Here is a 19,282-nt window from a genome sequence, read left to right on the forward strand (position 1 = left end):
ACAGAGAGTTTCAGTTATCCTGTAATCCCTGTCTGCTAATGGGATGTGATCTAGGTCTATAGAAGGTGGAATTAATGGATTAATGGCCTGGTCTTGGGTCTTAGTTTTAGGAGGCATGACTGTAGCAATTTCTAAACAAAATGAATACACAAAGGAGGCTTACTAGGCTCAAAAATCATAATAGTATGTCAGGTGAAAAAGAATAGGCAGGTCAGTGAATATCGGAATCCTGGTGGCGAAGAAGCTCCAATGGAGATTGCTACAGGAAATTATGAATATAAGAAGAAAATGAGAAATGAAAGATTAGAAGTGACGAGCTTTGGATTTATTTAAACATTTTTACAAAGTCCCATTGGAAATGGCGCGGGACAGTTACTGAACGATTACTGGGAAAAATTAAATGAGAAACGGGTATTAAGCAGGAAGGCATTTAATTGGAGCAACGGTCTAGACAGGTGGCAGGTGGAGAGTGGTGGAGGAGGAGTGGTGGGGGAGTGGTAGGAACAGATATGGGATAGACAGTTTCCAGAGGGGGTGATGGGTAGTAAGCAGTATTGGCCGGGGGGTGGGGGGGTGTGAAATCACTGCAACACACCACGTAGGGGGTAGGGCCCGGCGGGAGAAACCACCTTCCGGACCCCCCCCCCCCCCCCCCGGTGGTAAAGGGAGAATACAAAAGGGGGGCGAAAAAGGACAAGGGTCATGGATGGAGTATGGGATCAGATCCTAAGATGCTCAAAGCGTTGACCTTTAACCATAAACGACAAGCATTTTTTTGTCCTTATGCCCTTTTTGATATTAGCTATGTGAACTTAGAATAAGGACGAGTAATGAAAGTGGGAAATATTTCATCCAGGGCGCACTTTGAGTTTTCAAACTTTGGATAAGGTAAATATAATTTTGAAATACATTACCCATAGCATGTACATTTTCCTTTTTGCTATATCCTCGGACTTAGGATAAAATTTTCATAGGCAATTATTTACTCAATCACCTAGTCTACCTACCCTCAACTAGACTAACATTCTTTATTTTTGTCTCCAGGGTGCACTTATACTAGCAAACCCATTTTTATTTTCTTCTATGCAGAAAGAAAACTATCTAACCTATCCCTTATTTCTCCTATTGACCCAGATTAAACAATTGGGTCAATGTCATTTTCTACCTAACTAATCATTTACCCAAATTGAATTGTTGGATAAACCTTTATTCTCTATCTAATTTACTGAAATTTAAAGAAGTGTAATCATGATTAAACAATATGATTAAACTAAAGCTAATGATTGTGGCATTTTGAACAAGTTGCACACACCTCATTTTAGAGACATGAAGAAAAAACTATGTATGAGTAGTGGCATTTAGACTTGCAACACTTTCAGTATTATTCTTTTTTTTTTTTTTTTTTTTCTTTCTTTTGGTGGGGTTCAATATTTTCCTCTTTTTAGATATTTTTGTTTTTCTCTTTATTTTTCTTATTTAGACCCTCTTTTCATATTTTATTCTATTTTTTATTTGGAAATCATTGGCATATTGACAAGTATTTACAAAATAGGATTCTTGATATATAATACTCAATTACCTTGAGATCCTATAAATTATAGGACCCTAACATCCAGAACCAATTGTACAATTATTCTAGGAGATTACACTAGAATATCTTGTACTGATCACTTGCATCTTTTGAGTACAATATCTCATCATTCACCTTAGCAATAGTCTGACTTTGAAGGACAACTTGTTGTGACACAACCTGATCCTCTTGGTCATCCCACTAGTTTCGTATTTCTTTTGTAAAAATCCTCAATACCATATTCTGAACCCCTCTTTTTGATTTAGAGTCCCGGAAACAGAACTATTTGTTGGCACTAAAATGACAACAGGGAAGAGACTTTGGGCTTAGACTCAAGGGGCCAATAATGCTTCGTTGTAGTCTAAGACAATGCTGACATTTTCACCTTACCCGGAGGGGAAAGGAGTCTCACCTGAGGCGCGTCGTGACCAAAGTTAGATGGGGCCAAAGGGGTTATCAAGGAAGATGCAATTAGAAGACGTCAATAGCTCAAAGACCTCAACCCTCTGTACTATCCAAGCATTTTATTCCATTCCTATCATCACAGGAAACTACCTGACTAATGATAATTCATTGAAAAATTTACATAACCCACAAGAAACGCAACAATACAAAATAGATCCCAACTGCTAATTTCATGAACTAGCATATAAAAGAGTACAAATTAGATCACAATAGGCTCGAATCCAGTTCATAAAATACACAAAGAGAATAACCCGAAAGAACACAACTATATAGCATGGTCATATCCAGAGCAGAGGACAATCCTCGCCTTTCCACAATTGATCCGGCTCTTTAGATCCCATCCCTACTCATCTGTTTCATCACCAACCCCTTCCTCTTGCTATATTTCACCTTTATCCTTTGCTCTGCATTCCCACTGCTAGTTTTTCTTGGATGACTCTGCCCTTGGCAGCCTTCTATTTTCCCTTGCTCGATTGCTTTTGTTCGCTTCCACCACCTTTCTGCAACTTCCCATTCACTCTTAGTTCTTGTCCCTTTCCTTGGCTATCAGCTCTGCAACCCCAACTGTTGTCCCCGCCACTTGTTCTTGGCATTCCTTCACACAAAATCCAAAAATTCAAAACGAAGGCCCCAACATGCACTCCTAGAAATTTATTCTTATGCCAAAGTATATGTCTAAGCTACAAACATCAATAGAGTGATCTAGATGGATATCACTAGCTACGCACCTCTTCCAATGACTCAAAGGTTCTCTATTTTCTTGGAAACGTTTCTATGGTTTTTTGGGTCCCAAACTTTTGTGGTTGTTTTAAGGCCCTATTTGATGGTTTTTGGCCATTAGAGGGGCTTGGGTGTATCATGGAACAACTTGGCCTTTGCCAAAAGCTGTAATCCTTAGACAGTTATTTCTAGTGAGTTGATTTGTACTCCAAATAGAAACTATATGAAAAATTTCTATTCTTCAGAAGTTGACATACTGTGTAACCACCTTGTCCCCTCAAACCTTTTGGCACTTCATCTTCTAGATTTGGGGTTTTTGACCTGTAGGGTTGTCTCTTTATGTTAAAAGGCCATTCTTTTTGCCTCTTTTAATAGCTTTTGTGAATGAGTGTAGTCACCATCTCTCTCTCTCTCTCTCTCTCTTCAAAGATAAGCTGCAACTATTTTAGCTAACCTGTGTTCTATAACAAATATAGTCTTGTTCAAGTGATAATATAGGATTTTTAAGTAGTTTCCATTTAGTTTTGGGTTACTCATGTGATGGTTGAAAATAATACATTTGATTGGTTGTAGATGCTTAACATTATCACATGACCATTGGCACTTGGTTGCATTTGATTGGTTGCATTATGCTTGGTGTGTTATTTCTTCCGATGCCATTACTTTCCAGGCCATGAAATTCCATTTCCATAATCTCATTGGCGCGTGAGCATCTAGTCTTTGACCAATGATCAAGTGAGAAAGAAAAAAGAAGCTAGCTTGATAATGGATAGAGTCTAAGGTTGTTATAACAATTTGGGATGTATTGTGACAAGATTCTTTTTGAGTCATTGATGTAACAACATTGATATGTCAAATTTATCCGGATTAGATCATTAAATTGTTTTTCATCCATATCGATGCTTTTAGAGTGGAAAAAGTGGAGGAAACATCTCACTAGATTGTTTTTACTGGCGGGACCCAGTTTGGAAAAATAGGGCCTATAACCTTCCAGAAGTGTTTTGAGGCATAAATGACATTTTTTGGGGGATAAAAATTTTCCACTTTAGAAATTCACCATTTTATCCTATTCTACAGATAGATGCTTTTCCAACAACGCAACAATCACATCAATCAAATTCTGTATGTGAAAATTATGCCACTCAGAAGTTGACCTTCCTGTTTTCACCACCATATTTAGAGAGGATGCCAAGTAAACTGCTATTATTCATGAAAAAAGGGCCAGCCATGTGATTATGATGTAAAATACTTTATAAGAGTCTATATTGTAACTCTGGTTAAGAGTTAAGGTAGTCAAACCTAACCACTAGTAGGCTATCGAGATGTGTTATAAATAGGCCACTAGGAGGAAAAGGGGTTTCATTATTTCGAGCACATTTGTTCCATAGTTGAGAAAAAATAGCTAAGAGAGATAAGAGATAGAGCACACAGAGAGTATTTTTTCACTATAGCAACCCACGGGTCACATGCCATACTTCTATGTACTCGCAACCATATTTCCATCTAGAGAATGAGAGTAGAGCGACCTCACCTTCCAACTAGGTTATTCTCTTGAAAGGGTTTCCTAGAGCATATCTTGTGCCAAATGTGTGTGTGGGATTTTACTTTGTTATTCTCTACTTTCTGCATAATTTTAATTTCACATGCCTGCACTATTAACAGTAAATCTACAGATCCAGAAATCTAATAAATCTATAATAGTGCAGAATTTCATATTTTAAATATAATTTTATTGGATCTATTGTGACCAGCTATCCAGTAGAATATCCATGACAATTTGAAGATCATTTTGTTATCAGAGCATGTTTCTTTGGGTGTATTGTGGAAATTTTCTGGGGATCTAGATCGGTTGGGCCCAAAGTGATAAACCCTAATCACAACCAATGAGTTTGTGAATAAACCCTCATGATCTTGTAGAAGAGAGGTTTTCGTGGTTGGAACAACAAGTCACTGATATAAATAGTCATGTAAATATCCTCATGGAAGCCATGAGAAATGAGCTTGGGATATTTGGAGAAGATTGGGGTTCAAATGTCGAGAACAAATTAGAAGGGGGATGAGGAGACTGGTAAGAAATGAAGAACTAGCCAAATAAAGAAAAAAGGAAATATCAACCCAAATAGAGTGTCGTGTATCAATCACAACACTTGTTTAAAATGGAAGCAAAGGTTGATATCAAGTTGTACCACGGCAAGATCGACACTCTGAAGCCAAATCACTGGTTGTAGCAATTGGAATTCTATTTCAGCATCCATCAAATTGAGGAAGAACATAAGATTTGATTTGCGTAGTTAAAATTAGAGGGTCATGCCCTAACTTGGTGGGAGAGCCACATAGAGACCTTGAGGTTGGAGGGGGAGCCTATAGTGGCTATGTGAGAGAACTTTAAAACCCTTATTAAATCGTTGATCTAGGTGGATCTCTTAAAAAGTACCAGTGCCATGGTAAAAAGGATCACACCTCAAAGTGGCAGAATCTGGGTAAACTTACCATCGGATTGAAGTGCTCATCATCCTGATTCCAACAGTGTGAATGACACTCAAATCTGAGTTCATATGAAGAAGTTAGAGCAAGTCAAAGATCAAGTTTGACTTGGACAGATGGTAGGAGGGACTGACGTGGAAAAACTCTCAGTGAATGGGGAAGCACCAAGTGGTAGGCCACCATTGGTCCCGCATATCGTAGATCATGGAAAGAAAAGGTCACGGCTTAAGAAAATCAGCCCCAACACTACTGAGTTGCGATTTACGATATCACAATCACAAATCAGAGGTGATCGGAGTTAAAGAATCAGACTCAGAGCAAGCTGGGTTGCGATGCGATACATCGCAATCGCATATCGCAAGGAGGGAAGAGTTGAGAAATCGACCCTGGAAGAGTGAGGTTGCGGTGTGATATATCACAATCGCATTTCGCAAAGGTGACCAGTCGTATGGATTACCAACCTCGATTCCAGCCGATTGCAATTTGTGATGAGGCTTCAGAACCCAATATACTATGTATTGTATTAATAGCCCGTCGGTTCTGCTGTTATCACAGGACACTTGTTGTAAAGGCTTGGGTCTATACGCCAATGGTAAATGCCGATATTAAAAGTTGTCGGGTTAAATGTGTGCTTAAAGAAGTTTTTGCCATGTTTGAAAGGTTTGTTTCCACGTACTATGTAGGACCAAAGATTCTCTACCCAAAACAAACATGCTTGCTAATACTTGTAATATGTTTGGAACTTCCTGGGAATTGAGGAGTTAGACACCAAGTATATATATTGGATTATAAACATAGGAAAAGGGGGAGATTGGCATAGTTCAGAAACCATTGAACAGTAGTAACCTGACCTGGTAGTAGGCTGGAATCTCGCCTTGAGTAGCACAGAGGTTCTGAGAGGGAGCATAAGTTTTATTTCTTCAAATTGGGTGTTCGGATAGGCGATTCTGCGCAGTTTTTCTCTAGGATTTCAGTGGTACTATTTGTTTCTGAAGCTAGGCTCTCCATTCTTCATCCATCTTCTAGCTTGGAGATATAATGATTGTAAATGATTGTTTCTTGTACTTTTATCTCTTTTTATTCCACTTAATGAATGAAGGCCTCCCCACTATTGAGCAGGGCCTAGAGACGTTGTTCAAATTGGAAGAACTCCATAATAAAATCTTTATGTCATGGTTTCATGATTTTCTTGTTATTTCCTGTTATGAAACCGGCTCACAAAATAAAAGGAAAGATAGAGGAATGATTTCAAAATAAGCCTCTTCGAGGGGGAAACCTCCTTTACATTACACAAATGAACAATTCTTGGATGATACAAATCACTAGTATTATAGGGACCTAAAATTTTTGCATTGTTTTATGTTCTTTTAAGTTCCATGGTTAATAAGATCTATTACATGTAATTCTAATGCATCTATAATTAAAAGATTTTGGATCAAGTTTGGTATTAGAGCAAGTCTTTGTTGATGCAAATTGCATGAGTATATGCTAACCCGAAACAAGTTGTGAAAAGGTGAAGGAATGCTTAAGTCCTTTGATCCTGAAGCAGAACGTGCACAACAAAGAAGAAACATGGAAAATGAAGAAGCTCATTGGGAAGAGGAACAAAATTTTCGCAAGGTATTCTACAATATGGCAGAGAAAGTGGATAAGTTGTTTTCAGGGTATGAGAAGGCACTTGGGCATGAGAAGAAAGATGTCGATGAAAATGGATCAACAAATCATGAAGGTGGTGGAGAAGAGCCTCAACCATCTCCTTATTCAAGTGTGTTGACGACGCTAGACCCGCCAACATTCAGAGGATCACCCCGGTATGAAGTCCCAACTAGACATCACACTATTTTGTGTGGGAGTACCATCTGGTATGATGGCCTGGTTGCCATTATATTAAGGATTTTCCTCAACTCTTTCTTGTCAGCACAAGAGAGTGGTTCACTTTGTCTTCAAGAAGTGAGGTTCGCATACCTGGTGAGTGTAAGTGTACTTGTGTCAATGGTTCTTTCACTGTGAGGGGAAGAGAGTGAAGGTGAGTTCCAGGTTGAAAGGGATCAGTCCCAACTCAGATAGGAACACAAAAGACAAAAGGACATGCACAACTTACGATGGAGTAGTCCACTCAGATGTGGTTGTCACAACATACAAGGTAAGATAACACGTACAACACTCATGGATCAGTCCAAGACAAGTGCGACGGTTGTTGTAGCAAGGTTCATGTGAAAGGTCTGGCTGATGTCTGGTAGAACAGTCGACATGGACGTGACAACATTAACAACATATACAACACATTTCCATTAATAGATGATGCATTACAACAAATGAATTAGTTCAGATGTGGAACACATGGTTAAAGCAATGTGCATTACAAGTGTTAAAGATCAGTCTTACAACAAATATAATACATGTATGAAAAGGTGTTGGCTTGTTAACAGGATTCTGAATTAAGCAAAAGTTCCAAGACACGTTGTTACACCATACATCACTAACCCCGTCAGTGGGGCGTTGAAGCCACTACTTACTCCTCAAAGAAAATATTACAGACTCTCTTGCCTATGTGGGAGGAGCTGAGGTGAAAAGTCCTTTCATGTACAAATGAGGGGGGTATTTATAGGCAAGGGTAAAACTGACCCTTGTGGCTATACGACTACCCTCATGACCATTTGACTTCCATGACGTTCTCACTTACATGAATCTATGTTCAAGAATTGGGTCTCTTAGACTTCCACATTACATCACATTGATGGACAACAAGTCCATAGTGGATATGTGGGCAACATGACTGATGACTTGACTCGACATGAATTGACGTGATAATGATAGTACATTCATGCTACTGTCGAAGTGCATGTCGAGCTACAGTGTTGCTGAGTGATGGATGTCTTCATGGTGTATCATAGCTTCACCTTTGCATGACGAAGTGCGCGGAGTCTTCGATGGTCCTTGGTTCGCTTGATGTAGCTCTAGCATGTTGTTCCTTGATTTCATGTTGGAAGGGTTGATAGGTTCACTTGTTTGCAAAGGTGCATGTTCATCGCGTTCATTCACTTCGCATGCTTCATTCGTTCATCCATTGGTGAACCTTTCCATCTGCATGTGCTCCCCTTCGTTCATCTCGTTCGTCGTCTTGACATGTTTGTTGGTGTACCTGTATCTGCAGCCACTCATGACGAGACAGCATCTAATCTAAAACCTCCTAGTCTACCATGACACATGATCATTCGGATGTGGGTGATCGAGAGAGGAAGCAGGAATGTGATGTGGGATGATGGCTCTGGGAAGCTGTTGATGAAAACTACGCAAGAGTCACTAAAGGATGGAGACGGACAATTTGAGTCGAAAGTGACTGACTGCAAGGTCTAGCTCAGCTGGGAGGCAACATTGCGCAAATTTCGAGAGGGACAATCTGGGCTGTTGGAAGGCAAGGTAGGCATGCTTTGTGCATTTTCTGGAACGAACGGTTAGCAGGGGCTAGACAACCAAATTTGCGCAAATTTCCAGAGGAACGGGCTGGGCTGCATGAAGGGTCGACAGGTAGGGATTGCGGAATTGTTCTGGGGAATTGCCTGGGAGACTGGAAACCAGATCTGCGTAATTCCCAGAGGGAACTGACAGTTGGCTATTGGTGTCACTAGCAGCCAGATATGCGCAATTACTAGAGGGAACTGCCAGTTGGCTGCTAGGGTCACTGGCTGCCAGATCTGCGCAATTCTCATAGGGAACTGCCAGTTGGTTGTTGGGGTCACTGGCATCCAGATTTGTGAAATTCCTAGAGGGAAATGCTAGTTGGCTGCTGGGGTCACCGGCAACCAGAACTTCACAATTCCCAAAGGGAACTTCCAATTATCTTCTCAGTCACTGGCAGCAGAAACTGTGCAATTCCTAGAGGGAACAGGTAGTCTGCTGCTGGGAGCTGCTGGCTGGAAAAATACACTAAGGCTGGGAGGCCGTCCTCCTGATCGTCTCTTTGCAATTTCTAAGCTGAGCTGAGTGATGGTCAGCGGGAGACTTGTGCATGAGCACTGTGCAATTTCTGAGATGAACAGCTGGTCAATTGTCTGGATGGCTAGCATGAGTGTTACTTGAGCTGCTTGTGGGCAGCGCAGCTTGAAAGAACTCTTTTGGTGTTTTTGCGTTGTTTTAGTTGACAGTCGATGAAGTCGAAAGCAGGGTGATGGTTTGGCTGTTAGTGAGGAGTCTGGTCATCATAACTTCAGTAAAAAGATGACTAAGTGTGTGAACAGTCGAAAGATGCATAGGTGATCATATGAACACACACTCACATGTCTTGACGACGAAACGACCAAACCATCCAGACAAACATGTTCAACATGGCTGATCGACAGTGCGAGCGACAAGCATGACACTTATGATTGATCGTTCATGAGCGAGACGACGCTTGTGTGAAAATGAATGTGACTCTGTGTGTTAGTGCGACAGATGATTTCATGGCGAACACAACAATCACATACAAAGCGAAGACTTTGAGCATAACCAGAACATGGTCGCAAGCATGACTTAGACATCAACATGCAAAGACTTGAGTGAAATAGACAAGCAAGGTGAATTTAAAGACCCACATGAGCTCACGGAGTGAACCCGAGCGTGTGCAGTCACGAAGCGAAACTATTCAAGGGAGGCTCTGAAATTGGTGCAAGCCAAAATTTTGGAGGGTGGTTGTAGCTGCTACAACACTTGGCAACATGCTGGTAGAACTCCATCTTCTCTGTTTTGGTTCATTGCTAGCACAGGGCCTTTGTCCTTCAGCGAGTATTGAATCTTTATATAGGTTACTTTATTTTTCCCACTTACCCCCATGGACATACATGGTTCACCCTTTGCCAACTCAGTCAAACACAATCAAAAGTTTAGCTTAGATATCAGTGTTTCAAATATGGGAAGGGTAGTTTAGCTCACGAGTTGAAGATTTTCAGAGTATAAGTTTTCATCTCTGGTGTTGCTCTGCTACCAGTAGGCCTGGTCAGTACCTTGGCAGAGTCATGTAGGAACACACACATTGCTCCACTACCTGCGAGCCCGGTCAGTACCCTGGTGGAGTTGCATACTTCACCTCTCTGTGCAGGAAGCCTTTCTCTTCTTTTGCCTTTGTATTTTTTAATAGAACTGTGCATAGGCACTTATTTATTTTTGGGGCAGAAGAGGGACCTCGACTTATTGAGAGAAAAAGAGGTTGTTCCTTCAAAGAAGCATGTAAGACCTCTAACATAGGTTTGCTCGTTTAGATTTTTCCCCTTCTTCGTTTCTACTAATTGGATTAGCTTTAACACACAGAGAAGAAGGCTAGGTACAGGCATGGGGCTTCCTAGTGTGGACACAGGTTCACGGTTTGACCCAAACTTCCCTTATAGACGGTTTGTATTTTCCATCATGACTTCATCGGGTGAAGGTTGTAACCAAGCACAGAGAAAATGGACACAAGACTAGCCAAGTGCTGCAATGTCACAAGTCTCTTCAAATTTAAGCCACATATTCTATTCAAAAGCCAGAACGTGGTAGTTGGCAGCACTTATTTCCAGAAACAAAAATAGTAATATATAAAACAAACAAAAATGCATGTGAACAAAATAGTAAGCAGAATCGAACAAAGAAAAATAACAGATAATAAGCAAAACAAAACAAAACAAATGAAACAACAAGCAACAAGCAGACTATGTACAAGGCACGAGCCTGGCCTGACCTACTGAACTAATGTTTGAGGATTTGGCCTTTGATAGGAGGATTGCCAATCCTCCCATAAAGTGATTGCAAATGATATACGTGTGAGCCAATTTTCTCATGGACCGGTGTCGGTCCACCGAGCTCTGCTACCAGAACCTGGTGGCATTCCAAAAGACTTTCAAGTGAGGACAACACCAGTGTTTCAGGTACTGTGTGCAACATGGGCTTGGATGATGGCACGGGGTAGTTACTTTTACTCCGGGAAGGGTTAAAGTTTTTGAATTCAATGCGTGAGCGGATCTTCCCAGATTTCTTATGTGCAAGATTTAAATCAGAAGACCAAGTGTGATGATGAACTTTGCAAGTAATCGAACCACTTAAAATATTAGCCAATTTATTTAGTGAAAAGAGTGCAAACCACATATATGTGTTACCTATTCTTTTTTGTAATGTTTTGTCTTTTCCTTTACCTGGAATCTCATGTTGGATTGTTCGCATGTAGTGGGTACTCAATTCATCATTTACTTGTGTAAGCCCATCTTGGTACTGTTCGATCAAGCGATCAATGATTGGTCGCTGCTAAAGTGTGAAACTTGTACCGAGATTAGCCATCTTCGCATCATGGTGGATTCCCATGTTGCTCTATTTATTCATAGTGTTGGTCCTCCTTGTGTTCATCATGAGTGCTTCAACATCCTTGTTTATGACTCTGAACTTCAAACAACTTGAAATCATGCATTGTTCATTGTTTTGGATGACTGAGATGCACTCATTCCTTGAGTCATCATGTGTTCTTGATTTATCAAGACTCATGGTCCACAACTTGTCTATACATGGACCGTTTAGTGTGATGGTAATTTTGTTACTACCATTGTTACTAATACTACTACTAACAGAAAAATAAACTGTACAAGTTTCATTATCATCAATTGGGTGTGGAAGGAGTCCCAACTACTTGTCTGATGGGATTGGGGTTGGTCGGGTAAGGTAACACTCCAATGTATTTTCCAGGAAGCAGTTCCCAAACATGAGTTTTGCGAAGGCCAATGGTTCATTCTTTCCATCAAGAGGAGTGACATTGTGTTTCATATACCTCTCGAATAACACTCAGATTTGGTTGCATTTTCCCTTGTGGGAAGCCATAGATGAGACGAATCTATAGCAAAGTACCCATCTAGCTTGTTGGACTAGTCTCTGCTGAGAAGCAGACCATATGCTTCCAGTATGTCCACAACAATTATGTTGATGCGCTGGAAGACTCGACTGTCATGGGATAATCAGTTGATCACATCTCATAGTTCACCAATGGCTGGTACCAATGTTCTATCAAGTTAGATGATTCTCACGGATGTTTCGCTCCATTGTGCATTGATATTCTTAGCAATGGAGAGTAGCATGACATTGGCTGCTGCCCCAAAATCAACTAGAAAGTTGTGGACATTTTAGTTGAAAACTTCGAATGAAAGTAGGAATGGGGGGCAACCTAAGTTTGCTTCTTCCATCTGGAGTGTATTGAGCATGGTGGATAGTGATCCGGGAGGTGTGCATGCTCCCTTGTTGGTAGAGGCCGCGTTGTCAGTTTCTGTTTGTCCCAATACGCGCAACAGGATATCTCGCTGGCTCTGGACTTTCTCTAACTCGAACAAACTGATGTTCGCTCAAGTTTTCTTCATGTCATCGACTATGTTGTAATCTAGAGGTGGTAGACTCACCGAGGTTTCCAGGGTGGAACGGATGCTCGTGCTGTCTGGTGGACTGTTCTGCAACTTGCTGCTCACGGATGTGTTCTTATCTGCCGTTGTCTTTCCGAACTTTCTTTGTGTTTGTTGCTTTGAGGAAGCTGGTGGATCGACCTTCTTTATCAGCCATCTCACTTTCTCTTGCATCTCCTCAAGTGTCGGGGGAGCCCCTTTACTCCTAAGATTGTATCAATCATTTTTCTTTTGGGGTTGCTTCTTGGTGTTCGTCTTCGAGACTATTTACAAGCACTGATATGCATTCACCACATGCCCAAAACTTGGTGCTTCATCAGGTGCAACCTCTTCGTTATCATCAATGTCTTCTGGTTGCTCCCGTACGTCACCATCCGCATCGAGTGTATGACTACAGACAGAGGTAACAACTCACTTACAATTTGAACAATAGTTCTCAGGATGAAATTCTTCATGGAAGGAACAATACTTAGGATCATCGTATCGATCGAGTTGGAACATAGGCTTATGCGTAAATCTGGAGCCGAACCGGCTATTGCTTGATGAGCCGATTGATGAACCGATTGCCTTTCTCTATCTAGGTGGATGATTTTTCGCGAATGTGTCTGTCTTCCGTTGCTTGAGTTCAGACATTTCAGTGGTCAAGTTCTTGACAAGGCGAGTGAGGGTCTCAATATCAGTTTCTTCCTTATCTCTACCCTTACTCACCATTGCTTGGGGCTTTCTGCTCGCATCCTTGGAGTATTTCATTGATTCATCATCCTTGATGACTCCAATGGTGCACAAGTCCTTCTCAACAGCAATATCCTCTTCGCAACTTTCTAACAGTGCTGGCTTCACAGCTCACTTGACAAACTGCACAATGGTGGTTGGCAGTGCGGATGTATAGTAGTCGATAGTGATGGAGTAATGAGGTTTGGTGTCTACTGAAAACTTGTTCAAGATACGCGTAAACCTATGACTGAAATATTTCACTTTCTCTTTTCCTTCCATCTTGAGGCTTTCCAGTTCTTTGAGTAGCAAGGTTGGGGTCATGTCATCAACAAACTTTTCAAGGAACATACGTTTGAAAGAACCCCAGTCCTGTATGAAGTTGGGTGGAAGGCTGTGATACCAAGCAGCTGCCCGACCGTCCAAGGTACATGGAAACAATCTACATGCTATGTCATCATAACATACCTCAAGGGTCTGCAGTTGTAGGTATAAGTTGACTAAGTGGTCTTTTTCCTTCACTACGCTGTCATGGTTAAACTTGATGTTCATTCTCTTCGCTTGCTTCAGAATCTTGTGCAAAACATTCAAGAGAGCCAATGGTCCCTGAGTCATTCATTCAAGATTTGGGTCAACCATCTCTTTGTCTTCTTTGTCCTCTTCGTCTTCTTCCTCTTTGTCCGAATCTGATGGTTTTGGATCTGAGTCTGTTGGTTTGTCTCCGCCTCCACTTCCACCGCTGCCTTCCCCTCTACCTCCTATACTGGAGTTCGATCCAAATACCACAAGAGTGCCTTGTTCATCTTCAAATAAGATTGGAGGTTCCTCTCCGTCTTCAATATCTTCTTCCAAACTGTCAAGAGTAGCAAGGACTGCTTCTTCCACCGATGATACAACCACTCCTGTGGGAGTGGCCTTTGGCTTCCTAGATGCGCGTGGAAGGTATTTTACACCAGGGATCAGTCCGACTACTTTCATGAACTAGCGAGTGATGGGACAGATGCAACAAAGGTGTCGATATGAAATTTTGTGTTCAATTTTGGAGGTGAGGATTAACCAACTGCAGAATCGTGAGAGAGGCGTTGCGAGTTACTTCCTTGACCAGATGGTTGATGAGTGAGTGTGAGGGGAATTTTAGCCATGTACAATTGGTTTCCCTCCTTCTAGTGCCAGAAAGTTTGATGATGCTGGATCCACCAACATTTAGGGGATCACCCTGGTATGAAGTCCCAACTAGAACTCACACCGTTTGGTCTGGGAGTGCCATCTGATATGATGGCCTGGTTGCCATTGTATTAAGGATTTTCCTCAACTCTTTCTTGTCAGCACATGAGAGTGGTTCGCTTTATCTTCGAGAAGTGAGGTTCATGTGCCTGGTGAGTGTAAATGTACTTATGTCAATGGCTCTTTTAGTGTGAGGGGAATAGAGTGAAGGTGAGTTCTAGGTTGAAAGGTATCAATCCCAACTTGGCTAGGAACACACAACACAAAAGGACATGCACAGCTTTCGGCAGAGCAGATCACTTAGATGCGGCTATCACAACATACAAGGTAAGATAACACGTACAACACTCATGGATCAGTCCAAGACGAGTGCAATGGTTTTTGCAACAAGGTTCATGTGAAAGGTCTATCTGATGTTCGGAAGAGCAGTCGACATAGACAGGACATCATTAACAACATATACAACACATTTCCATTAATAGATGATGCATTACAACAAATGAATCATTTTAGATGTAGAACACATGGTTAAAGAAACATGCATTACAAGTGTTAAAGATCAGTCTTACAACAAATAAAATACATGTATGAAAATGTGCTGACCTGTTAACAGGCTTCTGAATTAAGCGAAAGTTCCAAGACACATTGTTACACCATACATCATTAACCCCATTAGTGGGGTGTTGGAGTCACTACTTACTCCTCAAAGAAACGATTATAGACTCTCTTGGCTATGTGGGAGGAGCTGAGGTGAAAAGTCCTTTCATGTGCAAATGAGGGGGGTATTTATAGACAAGGGTGAAACTGACCCTTGTGGCTATTTGAATACCCTCATGACCCTTTGACTTCTGAATTTCTGACTTACATGACTCTGTGTTCAACAAGTGGGTCTCTTGGACTTCCATGTTACATCACATTGATTGACAACAAGCCCATAGTGGAGATGTGGGCAACATGACTCATGAATTGACTTGACATGACTTGACATGACAATGCTACTACATTTGTGTTGTTGCTAGAGTGCATGTCGAGCTATAGTGCTGCTGAGTGATGGATGTCTTCATTTTGTATCATAGCTTCACCTCTGCATGGCAAAGTGCACGGAGTCTTCAATGGTCCTTGGTTCGCTTGATGAAGCTCTAGCATGTTGTTCCTTGATTTGATGTTGGAAGGCTTGACGGGTTCACTTGTTCGTGAAGGTGCATGTTTGTTGTGTTCATCCGCTACACATGCTTCACTCATTCGTCCGCTTCGCATGCTTCGTTCATTCGTCCGCTTCATATTCTTCATTCATTCATCTGTTAGTGAACCTGTCCATCTGCATCTTCTCCCCTTTGTTCATCCCATTCGTCGTCTTGAAATGTTTTTTGGTGTACCTATACTTGGAGTCACTCATGATGAGAAAACATCAAATCCAAAACCTCCTAGTCTACCATGACACATGATCATTCGGATGCGGGTGACCAGGAGAGGAAGTAGGCTTGTGATGCGGGATGATGGCTCCAGGTAGCTGCTAATGAAAAATGTGCAAGATTCACTGAAGGATGGAGACGGACAATCTGAGTCAACAGTGACTGACTGCAAGATATATCTCGTTTGGGAAGCAACATTGCGAAAATTTTGCGAGGGACAGTCTGGGCTGCTGGAAGACAAGGCAGGCATGCTCTGCGCATTTTCCAAAATGAACGATCAGAAGGGGCTAGACAGCCAAATTTGCAGAAATTTCTAGAGGAACGGGCCAGGCTGCATGAGGGGTCAGTAGGCAGGGATTGTGCAATTTTTCTGGGGAACTTCCCAAGAGACTGGTAACCAAATATGTGTAATTCCCAAAGGAAACTGCTAGTTGGATGCTGGGGTCATTGGCAGCCAGATCTTCACAATTCCTAGAGGGAACTGCTAGGTGGCTGCTGGGTCACTGGCAGCCAGATCTACACAATTCCCAAAGGGAAATACCAGTTGGCTACTAGGGTCACTGGCAGCCAGATCTGCGCAATTCCCAGAGGGAACTGCTAGTTGGCTACTGGAGTCACTAGCAGCTAGATATTCACAATTCCCAGAGGGAACCGCCAGTTGGCTGCTGGGGTCACTGGCAACCAGATCTGTGCAATTCCCAAAGGGAACTGCCAGTTGGCTGCCGAGGTCACTGGCAACTAGAACTGCGCAATTCCTAGAGGGAACTTCCAGTTGGCTTCTCAGTCACTGATAGTAGAAACTGCGCAATTCCTGGAGGGAATAGGCAATCTACTGTTGGGAGCTAGTGGTTGGAAAAATGCACTAAGGCTAGGAGGCTGGCCTACTGATCATCTCTACGCAATTTCTGAGATGAGCTGACTGATGGGCAACTAGAGACCTGCTCATGAGCACTACGCAATTTCTGAGATGAACAGTCGGTCGGCTGTCCGGGTGGCCAGCATGAGTGTTACTTGAGCTGCTTGCAGGCAGTGCAACTTGAAAGAACTAGCTTGGTGTTTCTGCACTGTTCTGGTTGACAGTTGATCAAGTCGAAGGCAGGGTGATGGTCTGGCTATCAGTGAGGAGTCTGGTCGTCAGAACTTTAGCAAAAAATGACTAAGTATGTGAACATTAGAAAGATGCACAGGTGATAATACTAACACACACTCGCATGACTTGACGACGAAATGACCAAATCATCCAGACACACATGTTCAACATGGCTGATCGACGGTGCCAGCGACAAGCGCGACACTCGTCATTGATCATTCATGATCGAGATGACGCTTGTGTGATAGTGAATGTGACTCCGTGTGTGAGTGCAACAGATGCTTTCATGGCGAACACAACAATCACATACGAAGGGAAGACTTTGAGCATAACCAGAACATAGTCGCAAGAATGACTTGGACATTAACATGCAGAGACTTGAGTGCAATAGACAAGCAAGGTGAATGTAAAGACCCACATGAGCTCACGGAGTGAACCTGAGTATGTGCAGTCATCAAGCAAAACCCTTCAAGGGATGCTACGAAATTGGTGAGGGACAAAATTTTGGAGGGTGGTTGTAGCCGCTACAACAAAGTGATAGTTCTCATCACTCTAATTGAGATTCCAAACATACATCTAAGAGACCATTCTTCAAGCTAGATGCAAATTTGGACTTGCCCATGTATAATGGAGAGTGTAGTGCATAAAAAATTAATAATTGGATAAGATAGATAGAGGTCTACTGTCGGATTCAACAGATCAAAGAAGATGAGGCAAAGGTCTAGTTAGCATCTCTTCGACTAAGTGGCACTTCTCTCATTTGGTGGAAGAGAAAGTTGCAGAAGGGCAACAAAAAATCAGGTAACCTTCTTTCCTCTTGGTCTACTTTTATTTTTGAATTGAAATACCAATTTTACCCTTTGGGTTATAAAAAAAGGGCACTAATGGAATGGAAATATCTAAGGCAAGGTAAAGGCCAAAATGTGCAAAGCTTCACTGAAGAATTTTGGAAACAACCATTGAATTTGGACATCTCATTAGATTCACCCGAGATTGTAACTAAGTATGTTGGTGCGCTACATAGTTACATAAGACACTCATTGTTATTGTTCGAGCCTACTACGATTAATGCGGCTAGCATAAAGGCCATTCATCTTGAAAGCTGAGGCAAGAATGACAGAGATGATCAAGACAAGAAAACACCATTCAAACCTCAGCATGGAAAATTCCAGAAGAAAGGCAAGGGGAAGGATAAGAAGACCGTCATAGCCAAGAAAGAGGACAGAGCAATGCCATCTCGCACTCATTGCAAGAGATAAGGTCATGATGAGGACCATTGTTGGAAGCTACATCTGGAGTTGAGACCAAAGAGATTCAGTGGAAAGGGCAAGCAGAAGACAATGGAAACAATGCAACAGGACCTTGGATCAGATTCCGGTGACGAGACATTGATCATAGTCGTGGGTGTAAGAGGTACTCTTTCTATTAGTAATGATTCTGATTCAATTGCAAGTCCTAGTTATTTGAATAAGATTGTAAGTAATGAGCGAAAGAGAATTGAATTATTCTAGATTAGGGCTATTATAAAACAACAAAGGTGAAAACGCTATTCGATTCAAGTTCCCAAGCAAATTTAATCTTAGAGTCCTTAGTGAAAAGGTTAGGCCTCGAAATTAAGCCTCATCCGAGTCCATACCCACTTGGTTGGGTAAGTGATAAAGAAAAACTACAAGTAACCAAGTAGTGTAGGGCTAGATTTGTTATTGCTTCCAAATTAGTTGATAAGGTAGAGTTAGATGTTATGCCTTTGGATATCTGTGGAGTTATCTTGGGAAGTTTGTATCTATATAACAGAAAGGAAGTTTTATTTTGGCATGAAAATAAATACCACCTCACAAAGGACAGGGTAGAATATATAGTCAGAGCTCATCATACAAAAGTTAGTGCTATCCTTGTAAGTGCGGAATAAATTAAACAACTAGTTAATTCCAGCAAAGGGTGCATGCTCATGGTAGTGAGAGTGAAAGAGGTCGAGATGACTGACGCTTTCAAAGGTTGTGATCCTGATCATAAGAAAGAATTGTTTGAAATTATTTCTGACTATGATGGATTGTTTCAGGAACTGAGAGGATTTCCCCCAAAACGGGAAATCCAACATGAGATCCATTTACAATAGGATGCTCCTTTACTGAATATTGGCATGTACAGGATGGATTCTATCGAGATGGAGGAGATTAAGAAACAGGTGCAGGAGTTGCTAAATCAAGGGGTCATCAGACTG

This window comes from Pinus tabuliformis, chromosome 6, assembly GCF_031772625.1.
Source record: "Pinus tabuliformis cultivar Carrire ecotype Pingquan chromosome 6, CPIR1, whole genome shotgun sequence".
Lineage (NCBI taxonomy): Eukaryota > Viridiplantae > Streptophyta > Pinopsida > Pinales > Pinaceae > Pinus > Pinus tabuliformis.